Consider the following 20,792-nt stretch of genomic DNA (forward strand, 5'->3'; position numbering starts at 1 on the left):
GCAACATCGAGGGCGATAGGGCCTGCTCAGTGCTATACTGTTCTATATTCTATGTTTCGTCACAGACTACAGGAGAGAATTTTTCCACTCCAGAAATCCACTGAAAAGTTGCATTCGCTACAAGTGGAAATTAATTAATGGAACTGATTTGTCAGAGAACATACAATTTCCTGATAAAGGTCTCATTAGGGTCTTGTGTGGTAAAGTTTCTGTATTTCATTTCTTATCGTCAAGAAAGTGGCTCACTATCACCTTCTCAAGGACACTTAGAGTGGGCAATAAATCCTGAGAGTAGCCAGCGGTGATCACATCCCGTGAACTGGCAAATTACAAACCTATGCCTTTGCCAGAACATGCTCCTGTACAAACCCCACCCCTTCCATTCATTTGTGTCTACGTCCCCCTTCAATATGTGGCCTCGGGTGGATGCAGTACAAAGAGTAATGCAATCGATTTTTTAACCTTGCATTCTTAGGTAGGGATTTCTGCTGAAGGCAGGTGTTGAAAAGCTGAGTACATGCTGCCAGGACTTTCTGGTCATTCATCCAACTAGTCGTAAAATGCTACATAGCACTTCTGACCAGTGTTTTCAATTGGGCTCAGCTAAAAGCACAAGATTAGGAATTTCAGCCTTTAAAATAACTATCCCTCAGTAACTGGAATATAATCCTTGAAACTGCTCACCAAATCTTTTTCAACACTATTCCAGATCCCATTATTGAAGCTATGTGTTCCATATGTAAAAAGAACATTATGAAATTGCATTGCATGAGATTTAGAATTCTGATAATGTGGCCTAATTATAATATATTCTTGCATGCAAAGGCAAATCAATACTGACCTTTGCTGGGAAAATAAACGCACACCTCATTAAACATCAAACTCAATACTATATTTTAATCCATTGGGAAATTTCTTACAATTAGAGTTTGCAGAAGGAGCTGGGGGTGTGCAGTCAGCAAAGGTTAGATGTGAATCATAAAAGGAGTGATGGGGCCAAGAAGCAAAATGCCAATTTGTGGCTAAAAATATTCAGAAAAGCTAAGTGAAACTTGAAGCTAATGTAGTTTTCATGAATTCAAAGACACTGGCAAAAATGATAATCTGCAATATAAGCCTTTAGCACAGGAATTGCATCCTATGCAATATTCTGCTCTTCCAATGTTATTTTCTCTATAAGATTGCAGATTCCAACAGACCTGTTTTTGGAATTTAGGTTTCACCTCTTAATTTTTCATTTAATGAACATCGTTTAGAGTAAAGAACAAAAATGTTCTAAGAACATAAAAAATACTATTCCTTTTATAGACAATATATTTTCTCACCTAAGATGCTTGCAGCAATGTCCTGAAGATGAAACTTGAATGACTAGAAATTCCGGAATAGACAGACAGAAGGCTGAAAGAACACAGCAAGCCAGGCAGCATCAGGAGATGGAGAAGTCGACATTTCGGGTGTAACCCTTCTTCAGGACTAGAGATTCCAGGTCAATCATGGAGGGTTTGAAACCATAGACTAGAAGGAAAAACACAGATAGGCAGCTTGGTTCCAGTGGTGATATTTTCATCTCCGAGTCAGAAGGTTCTACTTTCAAGTTACAGTTGAGGACATAAACCAATGTGATACCTCAATGCAGTATGAGGGAGTGCTGCAGTTGCCATCATTTGGGTAAGATGTTATCTACCTAAACCTTTTCAGATGAATACTTGAGATCTATAAGGCTATTTGATGAAGGGCAGGGAGTCCTCCTAGAGTTTTGATCAACATTCTTCCCTCAAATGAATTCACCAAATGGCCACCATTTGTAAGACACAAATCAGGAGTGTGATGGATTATTTTCCACTTACCTGAGTGGACGCAGCTCCAACAACACTCAGGAAGTCAACGCCATTCAGGACACAGCAGCCAACTTGATTAGCAACTTTGTGTCAACATTCACTTCCTCCAAACCTAACGCACTGTGGCTGCAATGTGCAGTATCTACAAGATGCATTGATGTATGTCACCAAACATCCTGCGACAGCATCTTCCAAACACACAACCATTCCCACCTAGAAGAGCAAAGAGGGCAGATACATGGGAACCACCACTTCCAAGTTCCCTTCCATGCCACACACCATCCTGACTTGGAAGAATATTGCTGGGTCAAACTCCAAGAATTCCATCTCTAACAGCATTGTGGTTGTCCTTACACTCCAAAGACTGCAGCACTTCAAGCAAGCAGCTCACCACCACCTTCACCATGGCAATTAGGATGGGCAATAAATGTTGGCCAAGCCAGTGATATCCACATCCTGTATCCAATAAAATAATTAGCCATTCCTCTTATCGATGTTTTTGAACTCTTGCTGTATATAAATTAACTGGTCCTTTGCACAAAATAAAAACAGAAGTGCTGGAGAAACTCAACTAGGTCTGGCAGCATCTGTGGAGAGAGAAACAGAGTTAGTGTATCAAGTCCAGAATGACTCTTCTTCAGAACTCATTAGGTCTTTTGCCTATTAGGCACCATGCTCCAACATAAATTGCTGTATCGGAAACATTTTTAAGTGATTCTGTGCTCCATGATATGAATGCCAGTCTTTCCTACCTTCCCCACAGGCCCTTGTTCTGTATAGAGTTCTGTAATATCAGCAAACAACAATCTGATTATCAGAAGCTGTTTCTTTTTCCATTTTAAAGGGGCACTGTCTATTTGACATTCTTTTCACTTGTTCCCAAGAGGACAATAATGTGGCACAAATCACATTGCAACACATCATGACAAATATAAATGCTGCACCTTCTCTTCCCCTTTTTTCCAATTCCCAAAAAGCTCTTGGACAAACAATTTTCTTAAAAAGCGCTCTTCCATTAATCTTGGACTGTTAGCAACCCAAAGGATTGTGTGCTTTTTTTTTTAAATCAACAAGCTGTTCACTGTTCAGGAGAAATACAACACAACTGGAAACTTCTATTCTCCATATGAGTACTGTTAAAATGTCAGGAATGGATTCCGCCAGTAATGTTATCTTTATTGTAATAAAAATGGCCTCTAAAAATTACAACATTTGAAAAATCAAAAGCTCTTAAAACTTAAAGCTCTTAAAGCATTTTCTCCCTTCCCCATTCTTCCTTTTATTTTACTGTTGTGCAGAGAGAGGAAGGCAAAGAGATTTTGGAGGTTTCAAGATAGATATTTGAATAAACAGACAGTTGATAAATATAGTATATCACCACCTGAAACAAGAGAAGAACACCTCTCATTAATTGTCATGATTGGTAATGTCTCTTTCAACATTGGTCACCTTCTGAACTAGACCAACCACAATAACTCAGTAACTATTATAGTAGGTAATAACAAGCACTGTAGATGCTGGAAACCAGATTCTGGATTTGAGTGGTGTTGGAAAAGCACAGCAGGTCAGGCAGCATCCGAGGAGCAGGAAAATCGATGTTTCGGGCAAAAGCCCTTCATTAGGAATAGAAAGTAATAGAAACTATTATAGTAGCACAGATGCTCATATTCTGTTACAAACTGATCACTTTCTGGTCCCTTTAAGCATTACACTACCTATAAGCCTCAAGTGATGAGTGTGCAAGAATATGGGCTATCCACTAGTGAGCATAAAAACAGAAGGACCAATTGACTGAACACATGGCTGAAGGAGGGAGAGCAACAGATTTCTGAGGCAATGGAAGCAGTCCAGGTCATATACAAGCTGGACAGATTGCATCTTAATAGGACCGGGATTGATAGCTGGTGATAGCCCCAAACACAACTCCCCAACCCCCTTCCCAATATCCCTAAACCCACCTCCTCACCATTCCTTCCTGGCCAAACTGTAGAGTAGTCTCTCAGTTTGTCCAGTTGCCAGACAGGAAACAGAGTGAGAACAATAACAATGCAGTCCTACTGACAGCTATGACCAGACATCCATGTTCCTGGTATTTCCAGGTGTCCTGATCCCTCACTGTCATACAGTGAATAACAGAGGCCTGACCCGCTCCATGTGACTTTCAATCAAGAACTACACAGAATTTACAGACCATTCAATCAAACAGGTCTTTTCCCATTTTTGACAATGACCTACTCATACTTAAGAAGGGCTCATGCCCAAAACGTCGATTCTCCTGCTCCTTGGATGCTGCCTGATCTGCTGCGCTTTTCCAGCAACACATTTTCAGCTCTACTCATACTTCACCTAACCCTATCAGCATATTCATCTAATCCTTTCTCCCTCATGTCCTTATCTGGCTTCCCCTTAAAGGAATCTGTGCACGTCCTCTGACACTCTACATAGGCAGTCAAGTGCAATCTTTGGGTAAAGATTGTTCAATGAAATGAAGTGTGTTAATGAACAAAGGAAAGCCAAAGCTATAGAGGGGGACATTCATTGGAGGATTACTTGTATATACTGTATATGGTTGTTGTACACAGGAGTCCCATGCAAAAAGGATGGAACAAGCTGCCAGAGGAAGTGGTGGAGGCTGGTACAATTGCAACATTTAAAAGGCATCTGGATGGGGATATGAATAGGAAGGATTTGGAGGGATATGGGCTGAGTGCTGGCAGGTGGGACTAGATTGGGTTGGGATATCTGGTTGGCGTGGACAGGTTGGACTGAAGGGTCTGTTTCTATGCTGTACATCTCTGTGACTCTAAATATTAAAATGGAAACATACATAAACAAGTCTAACAAATGGAATTTTTATTTGGAGATGCGGGTGTTGGACTGGGGTGTACAAAGTTAAAAATCACACAATACCAAATTATAGTCCAACAGGTTTAATTGGAAGCACACTAGCTTTCGGAGCTCAGCTGCTTCATCAGGACACCTCCACAACCACCTCATGAAGGAGCGGTGGACCTCATGAAGGAGCAGTCGATCCAGAGAAATGAGCCACTATTCTCTTGGGAGAACAGTAGGACTTCCCCTACAATAGTGAAAGCCATGATGTGGAAACACTGGTGTTGGACTGGGGTGAATGATTTTCTTAAAATCTTACTTTGCAGGCTGACCAGCTATGCTGAATCAATCAACTGTTTAAACTCCTCAGCCAAAGACCATGAACAGCGACTCATGATGCAAGGATGGTCATTGCCTCTTGCCCACCTCTGTGTGAAGTTTCGTTAAGAACACAATTTTTTTTATTTTTCAAAACATTGCATTCATAATGATGCCCAATGAATACTTTGTTTACGGCTGTAAAAAGCTAGTTATTGCTGTAACACGGTTAAATGAGGTCTCATTCTACACACAAAATGCTAACAATGAAATATGAGGAGAGCACAATTTTAAAGGGATCCCAATTTCAATAAACTGGAACACATGATGTCCATTTGCACCTTGAGGTCTTCTGCAATCAGTGGGTGCAACAGCAGCATACAGTGCATCACTATCTCCAGGCTTTAATTTATTTTGCAAATTTTATTTTATTTACAGTACCCCTTTGAGAGAGATTGTTAACTAGCTAATTTATTTATTTACTTACCATTTACTCAAAAGAGAATAAACCGACAACTATAGATGCTGATGGTGGGTTGTACAATTAGAAACAACACATTTTGTGACTTTTCACTTTGTGAATAAATCCAAAACTGAGTAAAGATTGTCTTTGGGTATCCTCCTTTACAAACTGTCGATCAGCAGTTTAATAAATTGAACAATATGGCATGAGTGTAATTATACTAGCTTGCTCAAAGATAACCAAATCTTTATTTTGTGTTATACATACAGTTCTGACTTATATTTGTTTTCATTATGAATGCCCATGCTCAACTTTGGAAACTGATTGTATGAAACTTGTCATGCTCTAATAATACCCTTTCTCTCAGAGGTGATGATCCAGCACCATCACTAGCAGAAATGGGTAAATACAGCAGGGAACGTTTACATTGGCAGATTCCACTATAAATGTAAATTTATCATGGAAAATGCTGAATCAAAGAATAAACTGATTTAAAATGTTTCAGATGTTACTAGCTGCTTTCTGATTGGTCTATGCATGAGAGGTTAAAAGTAGTCTTTGACTGAAGTGGTGAAAATGCAGGAGATCATTAAAGGAGAAAGTGAGGACTGTAGATGCTGGAGATCAGAGCTTAAAAATGTGTTGCTGGAAAAGCGCAGGAGGTCAGGCAGCATAAAAGGAGAAGGAGAATCGACGTTTCGGGCATAAGAAGAAAGGCTTATGTCCGAAACGTCGATTCTCCTTCTCCTTTGATGCTGCCTGACCTGCTGCGCTTTTCCAGCAACACATTTTTAAGCAGGAGATCATTATAGCCCAGCACACAAGTCTAATTTAATCCCTATTTTAAATCCACACAGTCTTCCCTTATATTTCTTATTCCATTATGGGGGAAGAATGTAATTACAGGCTAGCAATTTTTGCATCAGAGGTTCCATTAATTGCGAGTGCATAGGTATTTATAATGGAAAAGATTTGTTAAAACTGCACATAGAGCAAGATATTTTCATATATTTGATAGATTTTACTGATGATTGTTGTGAAAAAGGTACTCAATGCAGCCTTGCTTGTGAATTAATGAGAGTCTCAGTCATGCAGCCCAAGTGACTGAAGCATAGCTGTGTTTACAGTTTATAGGAGCTGTTAAATTAACAGAGCAATACCAATGGGAAACTGTCACACTTCAAAAAATGCTGAGTATGCATTTTAAATATATCTGCAATCAGATAATATACAAGCATTAACATGCTACGCATTTAGTCCATTTACAGCCTAAATTTAGCATTTGAAATTGTAAAGTGTACACGAAGTATTCCAATGTGACACATGGCAGCAACATCTGTTACTTAATTCTGTGCAAGTCCAAATCAAAATGCCAAGTTTTTATAAAGCATCAAGAACTTGTGACACATACCCTGAGTGCCCTCTAGTGTTCTTTTATGAAATGGATCCATTTGCTGAGTGAAAAACACTTAAATTCTGTCTGCACTTTCATCCTGCACTTACTTTGAAATAAAAATGATCTTCTTCGATGGGTTGATGGTGTGATACAGACTCCATTATGTTTTCTTTGTTATCACCTCTAAATTCAGTATTGCACTGGGGTTAGCCTTGATTTAGCATTCAAGTCTAACCTGCACCTCAGAAAAAGGAAAACAATCCCAGTCTATCCAATCTCTCTATATAACTAAAACTCTCCAGCCCAGGCAACGTCATGGTAAATTTTCTCTGCACCTTCTCCAGTGTAATCACATCCCTCCTATAATATAGATTCCTGAAATGCACTGTGCCATCATTGTAAGGTTAAACTCGAGCATTACAGAGGGCTAGGAGAAAGTGAGGACTGCAGATGCTGGAGATCAGAGCTGAAAATGTGTTGCTGGAAAAGCGCAGCAGGTCAGGCAGCATCCAAGGAGCAGGAGTATCAACGTTTCGGGGCTCATGCCCGAAACGTCGATTCTCCTGCATTACAGAGGGCTATCAGTCCATCAAGTTGGCACAATCAAAATCCACCTAACTATTCTAATCTCGATTTCCAGCATGGGGCCCATAGCCTTGTATGCTTTGACATCGCAAATGTACATCTAAATACACCTTAAATATTAAGAGTGCTTCTGTCTCCCGCGACCTCTGGGTGAAAAAAATCTTTCTTCATATCCCCTCCAAATCTCCTACCTTCTCTCTTAAATCTATGACCCTCCTGGTCATTGATGCCTTCACCAAGGGGAAAGGCTTCTTTCTGTCTATGCCCCTTATATTTTATATGCCTCCACCCATCCCTCAGTTTCCCCTGCTCCAAGGAAAACAACCCCTGTCTTTAAAAAAAAATGAACTGCAAATGCTAGAAATCAGAAACAAAAACAGAAATTGCTGGAGAAACTCAGCAGATCTGGCAGCATCTATGGAGAGAAAGCAGAACCAATGTTTTGGGTCCAGTGTCCCTCCTTGATGTGTTCTTTAGACTGTAACACGGTCTAAAGCAAGAATACATTGAGCAGCAAGAATACATTGCTGCTCAATGGTATTACCTTTACAGATATGGAGATATCAAATCTGAGACAAGATACTACAGCATTTGGTTGTTTAGAATTGCATACTGAAGTTGTCACATATGGTATATTGTTCAGGTAAGAGGTGTGTCTGCTGTGGTCAAATGCTCTCAAGTGCTTTAAGTTGTCAACAGTCTCTAGAATAATTTGCACTAAATTGAATATTTGCTTTCAAATGAATCTTGGACAGTTTTCTTAACTCTGCATCCACTGCGATTTGGACTGTTCATTCCAGAGTTAGTTTTGATTGAAGAAGTTACATGACTGATTTATTGAAGAAATCAATGACAATTATATTAAAAATGAGCTTCTGTTTTCAAGAGGAATGGCCACAGGGGATTCCTACACTCGCTGCCTATTCCCTGAGTCTTTCCTGGTGGTCACTCAGCTACTCTCCGCCAGCACCTTAGGTGTGACCACCTCACTAAAACTCTTATCTATGAAGCACTCAGCATCTCGGATGATCTTTAGTATATTCAGTTCCAGCTTCAGCTCCAGCTCCTTAATGCGGTCTCCCAGGAGCCACAGCTGGGTGCACCTCTGACACGTGTAGTCATCAGGGACAATGGAAGTCTCCCTGAGCTCCCACATCATACAGGAGGAACATACAACTGCCCTAACTGCCATCTTAACTACTGTAAAACTAAAAAGGAATGTAAAAAGGATTGTCTGGATTAAATTCCATCTGTCATTTTTGTGCCTATGTTTCTAACTGATCTATGTCCTACTGTATCCTCTGATAATCCTTCTCACTATGCACAACGCCACCAGTCTTTGTATCGCTCGCAAACTTACTAATTAGACCAGCTCTGTTTTCCTCCAAATCATTTATGTCAACATGAACGCCAGAGGTCCCTGTAGAACACCACTAGTCACAGCCCTCCATTCAAAAAAGCATCCTTTCACCACTACCCTCTTAACTCCTATGACTAGGCCAGTTCTGTATTCATCTTGCCAGTTCAGTCCTGATACCATGTGAATTCATCTTTTGCCATGTCTGCCATGAGGGACCTTGTCAAAGGCTTTACTGAAGTCATGTAGACAACATCAACTGCTTTTGCCTCATCAATCATCTTCATCAACTCCTCAAAACTCGATCGAGTTAGTAAGGCATGACATCATCTGTACAAACTATGCTGTCTATCATTAATAAGTCCATTTGTTTCTAAACATGTATAGATCTTGTCCCTGAGAATCTTTTCCAATAATTTCCCTACCACTGACATGAGGCTCACGGGTCTGTAATTTCCAGGATTATCCCTGCTACCCTTCTTAAACAATGGGACAACATTGGCTATTCCCCAGTCCTCTGAGACCTCACCTCTGGCTAAAGAGGATACAAAAATGCCTGTCAATGCTCCAGCAATTTATTCTCTTGCCTCCCTCAATACTCTGGGTTATATTCCATCAGGATCTGGGGACTTATCTACCTTAATACTGTTTAAGATGCACACCTCTTCCTTTTTATTAGCAACTTGGTTTAGAGACTCAACATTCCCTTCCCGGAGATCATCCTCCACCTGTTACTTCGCTTTGGTGAATAGTGACACAAAATATTCGTTTAGGGCCTCACCTATCTCTACTGGCTCCACACATAGATTCCCTCCTGTGTCCTTCAGTGGGCCAACCTTTTCCCTGACTACCTTCTTGCTTTTTATATATATAAAAAGCCTTGGCATTCTCCTTAATCCTGCTTGCTAATGACTTTTCATGATCCCCTTTAGCCCTTCTAGTTCATTGTTTAAATTATTTCCTACTTTCTTTATATACTTCAAGGGCTTTATCAGTTCATATCCTCCTTGACCTAATGTATGCATCCTTTATCTTTCTGATCAAGGTCATAACATCCCAAGTTCATGTAACTTGCCATACCTATCCTTCATTCTCAAAGGAATTTGTCATTCCTGAACTCTTCCCCCATATTTGATGTAGTTGTATCCTCAACAAAATTCCAATCAAAATTCCCCAGTTCCTGCCTAATATTGTTGTAGTTTGCCTTCCCCCAGTTTAAGACCTTCATCTGAAGACTGCTGTTATCCCTATCCATGAGTATCTTAAAACTCACAGTATTATGGTCACTACTCCCAAAATACTACCCTTCACCCCACCCCAAACCTTCACTCACCTGACTGGGCTCATTTCCCAAAACCAGGTCCAATATAACCCCCTCCCTGGTTGGACTGTTTACACAAGAAACTGGGAAAAAACACATTCTCTTCCTCAAAGAGCAAAATAGGATCATTTGCATCCATTTAAAGAGGGGGCCAGGGTTTAACATCTTATCCGAATGAAGGTACCTGTGACAGTGCAGCACTTCCTCAGCATTGCATTGGGAGTTCCTACTCTAGATTTTGAATTGTCTGGAGTAAGACTTGAACCTGCAATCTTCTGATTCAAAGTGGGGATTGTAGAGGTATTAACACAAAACGTGAAAGCAGGAAGTATCTATTTAGCCCATCTGCTTTACTCTGCCAACCTGGTTGATGTTCAGGGGGCTGGGAACCAGAAGAGAAGACGAGTAGACAGTGAGGTGGAAACTAGAGACTGTAAGGATCATGAAGTTAGCATTACCAAGGGGAAGAGTAGGCAGGGAGCAGATGAATGCAAAGGAACTGGTGGTCTGAAGTGCACATACTTTAATGCAAGGAATATTGTGGGTAAGGCAGACGAATTTAGGGCTTAGATTGGTGTCTGGGAGTATTAGGCGAAAGTGAGGACTGCAGATGCTAGAAACCAGAGTTTAGTTTTGAGTGGTGCTGGAAAAGCACAGCAGGTCAGGCACCATCTGAGGTGCAGGATAATCGATGTTTCAGACAAAAGCCCTTAATCAGAAATGGAGCCTGTCTAGAAGTATGACGTTACTGTGATCACAGAGACTTGGTTGAAAGAAGGGCATGATTGGCAACTAAATGTTCCAGGATATAGATGATTTAGACAGGACAGGGAGGGAAGTAAAAGTGGGGAGGAGTTGCATTGCTGGTCAGGGATGATATCACGGTTGTGATAAAGGAGGACACCAAGGACAGCTTGAGCAGTGAGGTATTATGGGTAGAGCTGAGAGATAAGAAGGGTGCAGTTACATTGTTGGGGCTGTACTACAGGCCTCCCAACAGTGAGCGTGAAGTAGAAGAACAAATAGGTAAACAGACTATGGAAAGATGTAGAGGCAACAGGGTGGTGGTGATGAGAGATTTTAATTTTCTCAACATTAACTGGGATATACTTAGTGTCAGAGGTCTGGATGGGGCAGAATTTGTGAGGAGCGTCCAGGAGAGTTTTCTAGAGCAGTATGTCAATAGTCCAACTAGAGAAGGGGCCATATTGCATCTGGTGTTGAGGAATGAGCCAGGCCAGGTGGTAGAAGTTGCGGTGGGGGATTTCTTTGGGAATAGTGACCACAATTCAGTAAGTTTTAGAATACATGTACTCGTAGACAAAGATATGAGTGGTCCTAAGGGAAGTATACTAAACTGGGTCAAGGCCAATTATATCAAGATTCGGCAGGAATATGGATTGGGGGCAACTATTTGAAGGGAAGTCCACATTTGATGGGAGGCTTTCAAAGAAAGGTTGAAGATAGTGCAGGACAGGCATGTCCCTTTGAAAACAAGGGATAGGAAAGGCAAGAATCGTGGACCGTGGATGATAGAGAAATCGTGCGACTAACCAAGAGATAAAGGGAAGCATACATAAGGTCCAGGCAGATAAGAACAGAACAGGCCTTGGAGGAATATTGGGAGAGTAGGACCAATCTTAAACAAGGAATCAAGCAGACTAAAAGGGGTCATGAAATAACTTTAGTGAGCAGAATTATGGAGAATCCCAAGGCCTATTATTCATATATAAGAAGCAAGAGGGTAACAAGAGAAAGGGTTGGTCCACTAAAAGATAAGGAAGGAAGATTGTGTCGAACCTGAGAAAATGGGTGAGATTCTCAATGATTACTTTGCATCAGCATTCACTGAGGAGAGGGACATGATGAATGTTGAGATTAGAGATAGAAGTTTGTTTACTTTGGATCACATTGACGTAAGGAGGGAGGATGTGTTGGGTAGGCTAAAGGATATTAAGGTGGACAAATCCCAGGACTGAATGGGATCTATCCCAGGTTGCTGAGGGAGGCAAGAGGGGAAATAGCTGAGCCCTGACAGATATCTTTCAAATATACTTAAACATAGGTGAGGTGCCAGAGGACTGGAGAGTTGTTAATGTTGTCCCCCTGTACAAGAAGGGTAGTAGGGATATTCCAGGTAACTACAGACCAGTGAGCCTGACATCAGTGGTGGGAAAGTTGCTGGAGAAGAGAATAGGCTTATCAGTGATAGGCAACATGGTTTTGTGCGGAGGAGATCGTGCCTTACCAACTTAATAGAGTTCTTTGAGGAAGTGACCAAGTTTATAGATGAAGGAAAGGCTTCCCCATGGTAAACTAATGGAGAAAGTGAAGTCACATGGTGTGCAGGGTTTTTTAGCTAGGTGGATAAAGGAGTGGTTGAGCAACAGGAGACAGAGAGTAGTAGTTGAAGGGAATTTCTCAAAATGGAGAAAGGTGACTAGTAGTGTTCCACAGGGATCAGTGCTGGGGCCAGTGTTGTTTGTGATAAACATAATGATCTGGAAGAGGGCATTGTTGGTCTAATCAGTAAGTTTGCAGATGACACAAAGATTGGTGGAGTCACAGAAAGCATTGGGGACTGTCAAAGAATAAAGGAAATATATGGTATGCTTTTTCTTCATCGGATGGGGCATTGAATATAAGAGCTGGCAGATCATGTTAAAATTTACAAGACTTTGGTTCGGCCGCATTTAGAATACTGTGTACAGTACTGGTGGCCACATTACCAAAAGGATGTGGACGCTTTGGAGAGGGTGCAGAGAAGGTTTACGAAGATGTTGCCTTGTATGGAAGGTGCTAGCTATGAGGAGAGGTTGAGTAGGTTAGGATTGTTTTCATTAGACAAAAGGAGACCAAGGGGAAACCTGATTGAGGTTTACAAAATCATGAAGGGTATAGACAGGGTGGATACAGATAAGCTTTTTTCCAGGGTGAAGGATTCAGTAATGAGAGGTCACGCATTCAAGGTGAGAGGAGAAATGTTTAAGGGGGATACATGCGGAATGTACTTTACACAGAGGGTGGTAGGTGCCTGGAATACATTGCCAGCAGAGGTAGTAGAGGCAGGCATGGTAGATTCATTTAAGATGCGTTTGGACAGATACATGAGTAGATAGGGGAGCACAGGGATACAGATCCTTAGGAATTGGGCAACAGGTTTAGACAGTGGATTTAGATCAGCTCAGGCTTGGAGGGCTGAAGGGCTTGTTCCTGGGCTGTAAATTTTCTTTGTTCTCATTACTGTAGACACGTCCGTTGGCCTCATGCCCCACATCTCACTGCAGGAGTCAGACTGAGTAAGTGCCTCTTAAATATTTGGAGAAAGGTACATGGATCTAACACCAAGTCATTTCAAGAGCATGGAAAGAAAGATCTCTCCTTTAAGATGTTCCACTCGTACCTAAATATATGGACTATTAAATTAATATCTCAATGATCTCTTGAACAGCTAACTCTAATTAGTCATGCTTTAGAAAACAAAGAAAGCTGTCGTTCCCAGTGGGCCATTAATTAAAAAGCTGCAACACATCATTAAGTCTTTCGATGGGTCAGTAAGGAAAGAGAGCAAATTTATTAAAATACAATGCTCTCCCTGTGAAACATTGAGAAAAAAAATTGCAGCCCAGCGGGATACTGCACTCATTATTGGAATAAACAAGGAGTTGTTTTCTTTGCAGGATGATCTGGATGTACTGTCTGAAACGGAGGAGGAAAGGGAGATTCGAATAAGTTTCAACAGAGAATTTGATCAGCGTATTTGGAAAATTATAATTTACAGAGCTATGGAAAAAGAACAGGAAAGTGAGACTAATTATTCAGCTCTTACAAAGAGTCAGCAGTGGCATGATGAATTGAATGGTCTTCTTTAACGCTTTGAGTTCCTTTTGATTCCTGGCATGTGATGGGACCTGTCACTTAGAACAAATGCGTGCCCTGAGGCTCTTCTGAAAGACAATAGGAGCGCCAAGGGGATTTTACAGATGGCAGCAAATGAAGAGGTCATAATCGAAGGGCCAACAGCTCAACAACAGTGACAGTGCCACTAAACACAGCCGAGGCTGCAGGGAGGAGAGAGCAGCTCTGTATTGAGGTGATGTCGATGGGTTGGTGAGATTCTCTTTAAAGAACAGTGTCCCTGCAAGCAGGATCTGGTGGTCAGATAGGTGAACCCTGCAGTGGCAGAGTTGGAGCAACAGTGCGATTGAAGAAGGGCCCCTTTATGGCCATTGAAATACCCCAATGTTTCTCAGATTCAGCTTCCTTTCAGTAAACTATTTTACAAGATTGTTTGCTACCTTTCTTATCAACTTATCAGCAGCATTTTCAAAGCATCTCCCTGACTGCACTGGTCAACAGGAGAAATACATCCGGCTCGTGTAAAACAATTTTCGCTCCCTCTTTAGTCTTGCCGGTGTCCAAGCCTCTCTCTGACATCTGCAGAGGTGCAGCCATCTGTACTCTCCTGGACCTCTGAGGCCCACAACATACACTAAGGCTGCTGCCCAGTGACCTATTTCCTGCTTCCTGCTCACATACCACACAGTATATTCACATTGGGAGTTACATTTTGTCACTTACATTTGTAGAACAGAGAAGATCATTCAGCCTATTGTGGTGCTGCAGCCAAGTCCTGACATCAGCAGATTTGAACTGCCATCTCTATCCATTTGCTTGCTCTGGTAGAGAGATCTCTTATTCCTGGGCTATCAGAACATCCCGCTGTCCACTCTCAGCCTATTGAAGGCACACAGGGAATCATCATCAAACCATGGGGCCATCAATGTCGCTCCTGGCAGCCAATGCTATGGGAATGGGTCCCTTGACCTTGTCAGTGTTGATCTGGTGATATTTTCTCCTTTATTATCAGAGGAAGCAGGAAATACAGCTGCCACAAAAAATTACATTAAATCATCATCAACAGATCACCCTTAAGTACTAAATTTCAAGGTAACAAACCAAGGCAACCTCTGATCAGAATTTTATTCCAGGTTGATTTTCAGACTGGAAGAAAATACTTCAATTTTAATTGGTAAAAAGATAACAATCTCTCCCTCAAAGTGAACAAAATGAAAGAGGTCTCTGTTGGTTTCAGGAAGCAAGATGGAAGACACACCCTTATCTTCATCAATGCAGCTGTGGTGGAGTTGGTCTAGAGTGTCCTAGGAGTGACGATCACCAACCATCTGTCCTGGTCTACTCATGTTGAGGCGATGGTCAAGAAAACACAATAACGCCTATACTTCCTCAGAAGTCTAAGGAAACTCGGCATGTCCATAAAGACTCTAACCAATTTTTAAAGACACATCACAGAAAGCATTCTATCTGGATGCATCAAGGCTTGGTACAGCAATTGCTCTGCCCAGGACCATAAGAAACTACAGAGAGTTGTGAACACACCCCAGTCCCTCATGCAAGCTCACCTTCCCTCCACTAATTCTATCTATACTTCTCACTGCCTCAGAAAGGTCGCCAACATCATCAAAGATTCCTTCCACTCCGGTTATAATGTCTTCCAACCTTTTCTGTTGTGCAAAAGATATAAAAGCTTAAACACAGAGACCAACAGATTCAAGAACAGCTTCTTCCCCACTGTTATTAGACTTCTGAGTGGACCTCTCAAATTTTAAATTTAATATTGATCTTGCTGTTTGTGCACCTTCTCTGCAGCCATAACATTGTATTCCTTATGCACGTTGTATGGTATGATCAGCCTGTACTGCACGTAAAACAAAACTTTTCACTATACCTAGGTTCATGTGACAATAATAAATCAAATCAAATCATTAAAGTTTTTTAAAATGTTATCACATGATTCACCATGCACATGCAACTTTATAATTCCATATATTCCTTGGACTTGGAAATTCTTTTACAAATGTGGTCACTGGTGCATCAACCATCATGTCTGATGAGCTTTTTGGCCACATAAAGAGCACAACTGGTTGGTTGTGAAAGCCTGAACTTCCTGACGAATATCAATCCTGCCTCTTGTGGTCTTTTCAGCACCTCGCTCTCACTCTCACTCTCATGTATGCTCGTGAATTTGCACCTAATTGATAGTCCAACTCATCTTATTTTTAAGCAGTTTGCAATTCTGCTCTCCTTCCCTGAGAAACTAGACAGTGTCAATACCAACACAATAAAAGTCAGAGCTGGTAATAGCAGGAGAAAGTGAGGACTGCAGATGCTGGAAATCAGAGTTGAAAAGTGTGGCGCAGGAAAAACCCAGAAGGTCAGGCAGCATCCGAGGAGCAGTAGAATTGAGATTTCGGGCATAAGCCCTTCATCAGACCTGACCTGCAGTGTTTTTCCAGGGCCACACTTTTTGTACTGGCAATAGTACCCTACCTCTTGCTTCTCTGGATCTTTATCTAATTCTGTTTTCGTCACAATATCTCTGAATGTACCATGAGCACCATCCTCTTCCACCCTTTGTCAAGCAAGTTGGCATTGGCAAAGCCCGGTTTCAGACCAACTCATGCACCATTTCAGATCCTTAGGATTCGGAGCTCAGTGGACACGCAGAATTTCCATGTTTCTGCTTTGCATACAGAGACACACACTCATCTTATGCATTCATGCATGAAGTGTCTTATGATGTTTGTTTCATTTCTTAATGCTAACTCATGTTATTGTTACCTAGATGCTACCAGCGTATGTGACTTGCATTACGTTTTAGTACACGGACTTTTCAGCGCTACATTACAGCCTATCAAGCTGTCTGACTGGCACTGTCTTTTAGTACAGGGGCAGCTTATAGCTTTTCAGAGCATTGAACAATCAAAAGAGTAGAGATGTCAGAAATGATTATCAGAAATGAGATAACAAAAATCCAGAGAAAGTATATTCCTGTCAGGGTGAAAGGGAAGGCTGGTAGGTATAGGGAATGCTGGATGACTAAAGAAATTGAGGGTTTGGTTAAGAAAAAGAAGGAAGCATATATCAGGTACAAACAGTATAGATCAAGTGAATCCTTAGAAGAGTATAAAGGACGTTAGGAGTATACTTAAGAGGGAAATCAGAATGACAAAAAGGGGACATGAGATAGCTTTGGTAAATAGGGTTAAGGAGAATCCAAGGGGTTTTTACAAATATATTACGGACAAAAGGGTAACTAGGGAGAGAATACGACCCCTCAAAGATCAGCAAGGCGACCTTTGTGTGGAGCCACAGAAAATGGGGGAGATACTAAATGAATATTTTGCATCAGTATTTACTGTGGAAAAGAATATGGAAGATATAGACTGTAGGGAAATAGATGGTGACATCTTGCAAAATGTCCAGATTACAGAGGAGGAAGTGCTGGATGTCTTGAAACGGTTAAAGGTGGATAAATCCCCAGGACCTGATCAGGCGTACCCGAGAACTCTGTGGGAAGCTAGGGAAGTGATTGCTGGGCCTCTTGCTGAGGTATTTGTATCCTCTATAGTCACAGGTGAGGTGCCGGAAGACTGGAGGTTGGCAAACGTGGTGCTACTGTTTAAGAAGGGCGGTAAAGGAGTGTGTGATGGCGCGTTGAAATAATGTTCAAATGCAGCTTTGTTTGTGGATGTTCGGTTGACTACTTCATGACTCACCCTCACTAGTATCTTTACATACTGATGAGGAAAGACACCACTTCGGCTGGGACAACACAACCAGCCATCTGAAATCGAATCTTCCAGCTCAGCGAGCAATCCTACATCCAAGAGAAATCAGAGTTAATGTTTCATGTCCAGTGCAGTTCTTTCATTTTTTTTGTTAGGATGCATCCCTAATTTAAGTTGCACAGTATCTGATCAAGTCTTAGAAAGTGATGATGCAGTTTGCAAATGTTATGAGGATCAGATTATGGAAAATGAAGGGCTAACTAACTAACTTAAAAGTAATGCTCAGACAGGACATGGCTACTTTCTCCAGAGGGCAACAAACTTGGTGCCAAAATAAAATATTCCAGAGGTGCAAGTGAATGGAGGAATACTGTCATTATAGTGTTATCAGGAAAATCCACTAGCAAATATAACATTAGTTACATGTGCGAGGTAAGATTTATGGATTGGTGAAATGTGGTCAAGATGTGAAAGGCTAGAAAGCGCAGTACGAGTTCTGAAAGTGGACCTGGAAGTGAACATGATCCTAGGAAGAAGATCACAAACGTGCAAAATGAATTTGAGTTATAGCAGAGGACAATCTTATTGCAGTAGTCCTGAATGAGATAGGAAAAGAGTACAGCTTGGAGTTTAACAAGTACAAGGATTATGTAACAGGCTGAGAATACTCAAGAGAAATAAAAGGCCTTATGATCATAAAGTTTTAGTGGCTACAAACAAATTAGAAGATAAGTTGCAAAACATTGTCAAAGTAAAAGAGTTAGTGAGTTGGAAAGAATTTGATATATGTATGAAGCACCACATAGAGAATAGCCAGCCTTATCAGACAGACAGATAAGGAAACAAAAAATGCTACTAGCTGAGACATAGGAAGCCAGACCAGCGGCTCAATATTCCAAAGAAAGTCTTGATGATCGAGATATTAGAGTGGAATCCCCTATTGCACAAAAAGTCATCTTCAAAATGATCTCAGTTCTTTTTTAACAACACCCTCACACATGCACCCCCTCACAGACTTAAGACACTCTACACTCACATACACACACATATACAATCTTTCTCACACTCACAACCCCCCACCCCAGACAGACAGACAGACAGACACACACACACAAAGACCCACATGTACACAGAGACTTATACATTTGTGGGGTGAATTTATACTTGCAGAGTTACATTGTACTTTGCTCAAAAACTGCATGAATTCATGTAAGACTCTGTTATCTCACTTTTTAGATTAGAATCAGTCTAAACATTATGGTGCAGACAGAGAACAGAGGAGTTAACACCTTTGATATATTGTCTGGCTAACACCAATTGTTACAGTTAACCTGAGAATGTAACTTTTAAAATAAAGCTTTGTGATTTACACATGAAAGAAGTGAAACTACCAGGGTATTCAAACAGATGAAAGACTCAACAAACAATCAAGGTATTTTTCAATGTATAATTTCAGTTACATCACATTGTAAATTTTTGGTATAAATTCTGTGTCTTACAATTGTGTCCTCCACAACCACCTGATGAATGAGCAGCGCTCCGAAAGCCAGTGCTCCCAATTAAACCTGTTGGACTATAACCTGGTGTTGTGAGATAAAGCAGAGTTAACTTTTCAAGTCCAGTGATGCTTCAGAAAATTGTTAATCTCAGGTAGTTGCATCAACGCAGGATTGACAAAGGAAACAACAAAGCAAAAGTGAACACTACAGATCCTGGAGATCAGAGTCAAGATTAGAGTGGTGCTTGAAAAGCACAGCAGGTCAGGCAGCATCTGAGGAGCAGGAAAATCGACGTTTCACGAGAACCCTCTTTCCTGATGAAGGGGTCCTGCCCGAAATGTTGATTTTCCTGCTGCCTGACCTGCTGTGCTTTTCCAGCACCACTCTAATCTTGAAAGGAAACAATGAGGAAGAACTCAGTATTCAGGACGATTTCCTCATACAATGTTGTAGATCCAGTCAGTGGTTAAGTTATTTCGGATCTGGTGATGGATAATGAGGCAGGTTAAATAAATAATCAGAGTAAAACTCCCTTAGAAAACAGTGACCATACCATTGTAGAATTCCATTGAGAGGGAGGTCCTTGGGTTGAAATCAACTGTGCTAAACTGAAATAAGGATGTTCACAAAAGAATGAGGATGTTGCTGGCTATGGTTGACTTGGAAAGACGTTTAACAGCAAAGACAGTTGAAGAACAATGGCAGACATTTTAATAGTTCATGGTTTAAAGCAAAGACATTCCAGTGAGAAAGAAGGATTCTAGGAAGGTGACAAACCAACTATGGTTATCCAGGCAATGCAATGAAATTGAACGATCAAAGATACCACGTGGCAACAAGTCATGGTAAGTCAGAGGATTGGGAAAGTTTTAAAAACCAACTAAAGGCAACCAAAAAATAATATTGAGAGAAAATAAACTTTTAGGGTCAAGTTACAAGTAATATCAAGATGGACAAGAGCTTCTTTAAATATACAAAAAACATCAGGAGAAGCCAAAGGGAAGATAGACCCCTAGGAATAAGGTTGAGGAAGAAATAATGAGGAAGCAGAAAATGGCAGAGAAGTTGATTAAAAACTTTGCATCAGTCTTCTCTGTAAAAGAAACTAAAAGCATTACAAAATTACTAAATCAAGGGGCAAAAGGATGAGAGGAAATAACTACAATAACTATCTTGAGAGGAAAGCGTGTTAGGGTGTTAAGGATTGATCTCCCCTGAACCTGACAGTATGTTTTTAGGATATTAAAGTAAGTAGACATAGTGGATACGTTGCTATTAATCTTACCAAATCCCTTACACACTGGAAAGGTCCCAAAGGATTAGAAAACTGGTGATGTAACACCATTTTTTACACTTAAAAATGGAAAGATGTGATGGAGCATTTCAAAATAAATATTATCAAGCATAGTCAACATAGTTTCATAAAGTGGATTCAAAACCCTTTATCTAAGAAAAGATATACTGGCATTGGAGGCAGCCCAGGGAAGGTTCACGGGGCTGATACCAGGCATAGAGGGACTGTCTTATGACGAGAGGTTGAGTAGGTTGAGTCTGTCCTTGTTGGAATTTAGAAAAATGAGAGGCAACCTTA

At 40.9% G+C, this 20,792-nt stretch overlaps 1 protein-coding gene across 3 annotated transcripts in view; it reads right to left on the bottom strand.

Moving 5' to 3' along the window:
- The window catches only part of LOC122558036 (uncharacterized), a 162,836-nt gene that overhangs the window by 137,233 nt on the left and 4,811 nt on the right, over positions 1-20,792 (bottom strand). The window contains exons 1-4 of one of the 3 annotated variants that reach the window (XR_015760122.1): positions 19,202-19,514; positions 17,691-17,791; positions 14,692-14,998; positions 1,326-1,515 (exon numbers count right to left, since the gene is read on the bottom strand). The exons of 1 other annotated variant lie outside the window; for it this stretch is intronic. The gene's annotated coding sequence lies outside the window, so the exon portion shown is untranslated. Of the gene's footprint in view, positions 1-1,325; positions 1,516-14,691; positions 14,999-17,690; positions 17,792-19,201; positions 19,515-20,792 lie in introns of those variants that run through there. One more of the 3 variants, XR_015760123.1, reaches the window with a different exon arrangement.

The sequence above is a fragment of the Chiloscyllium plagiosum genome, unplaced genomic scaffold, assembly GCF_037043375.1.
Source record: "Chiloscyllium plagiosum isolate Xiang-an unplaced genomic scaffold, Cpla_swu_hap1 HiC_scaffold_18, whole genome shotgun sequence".
Taxonomy (NCBI): Eukaryota; Metazoa; Chordata; class Chondrichthyes; order Orectolobiformes; family Hemiscylliidae; genus Chiloscyllium; species Chiloscyllium plagiosum.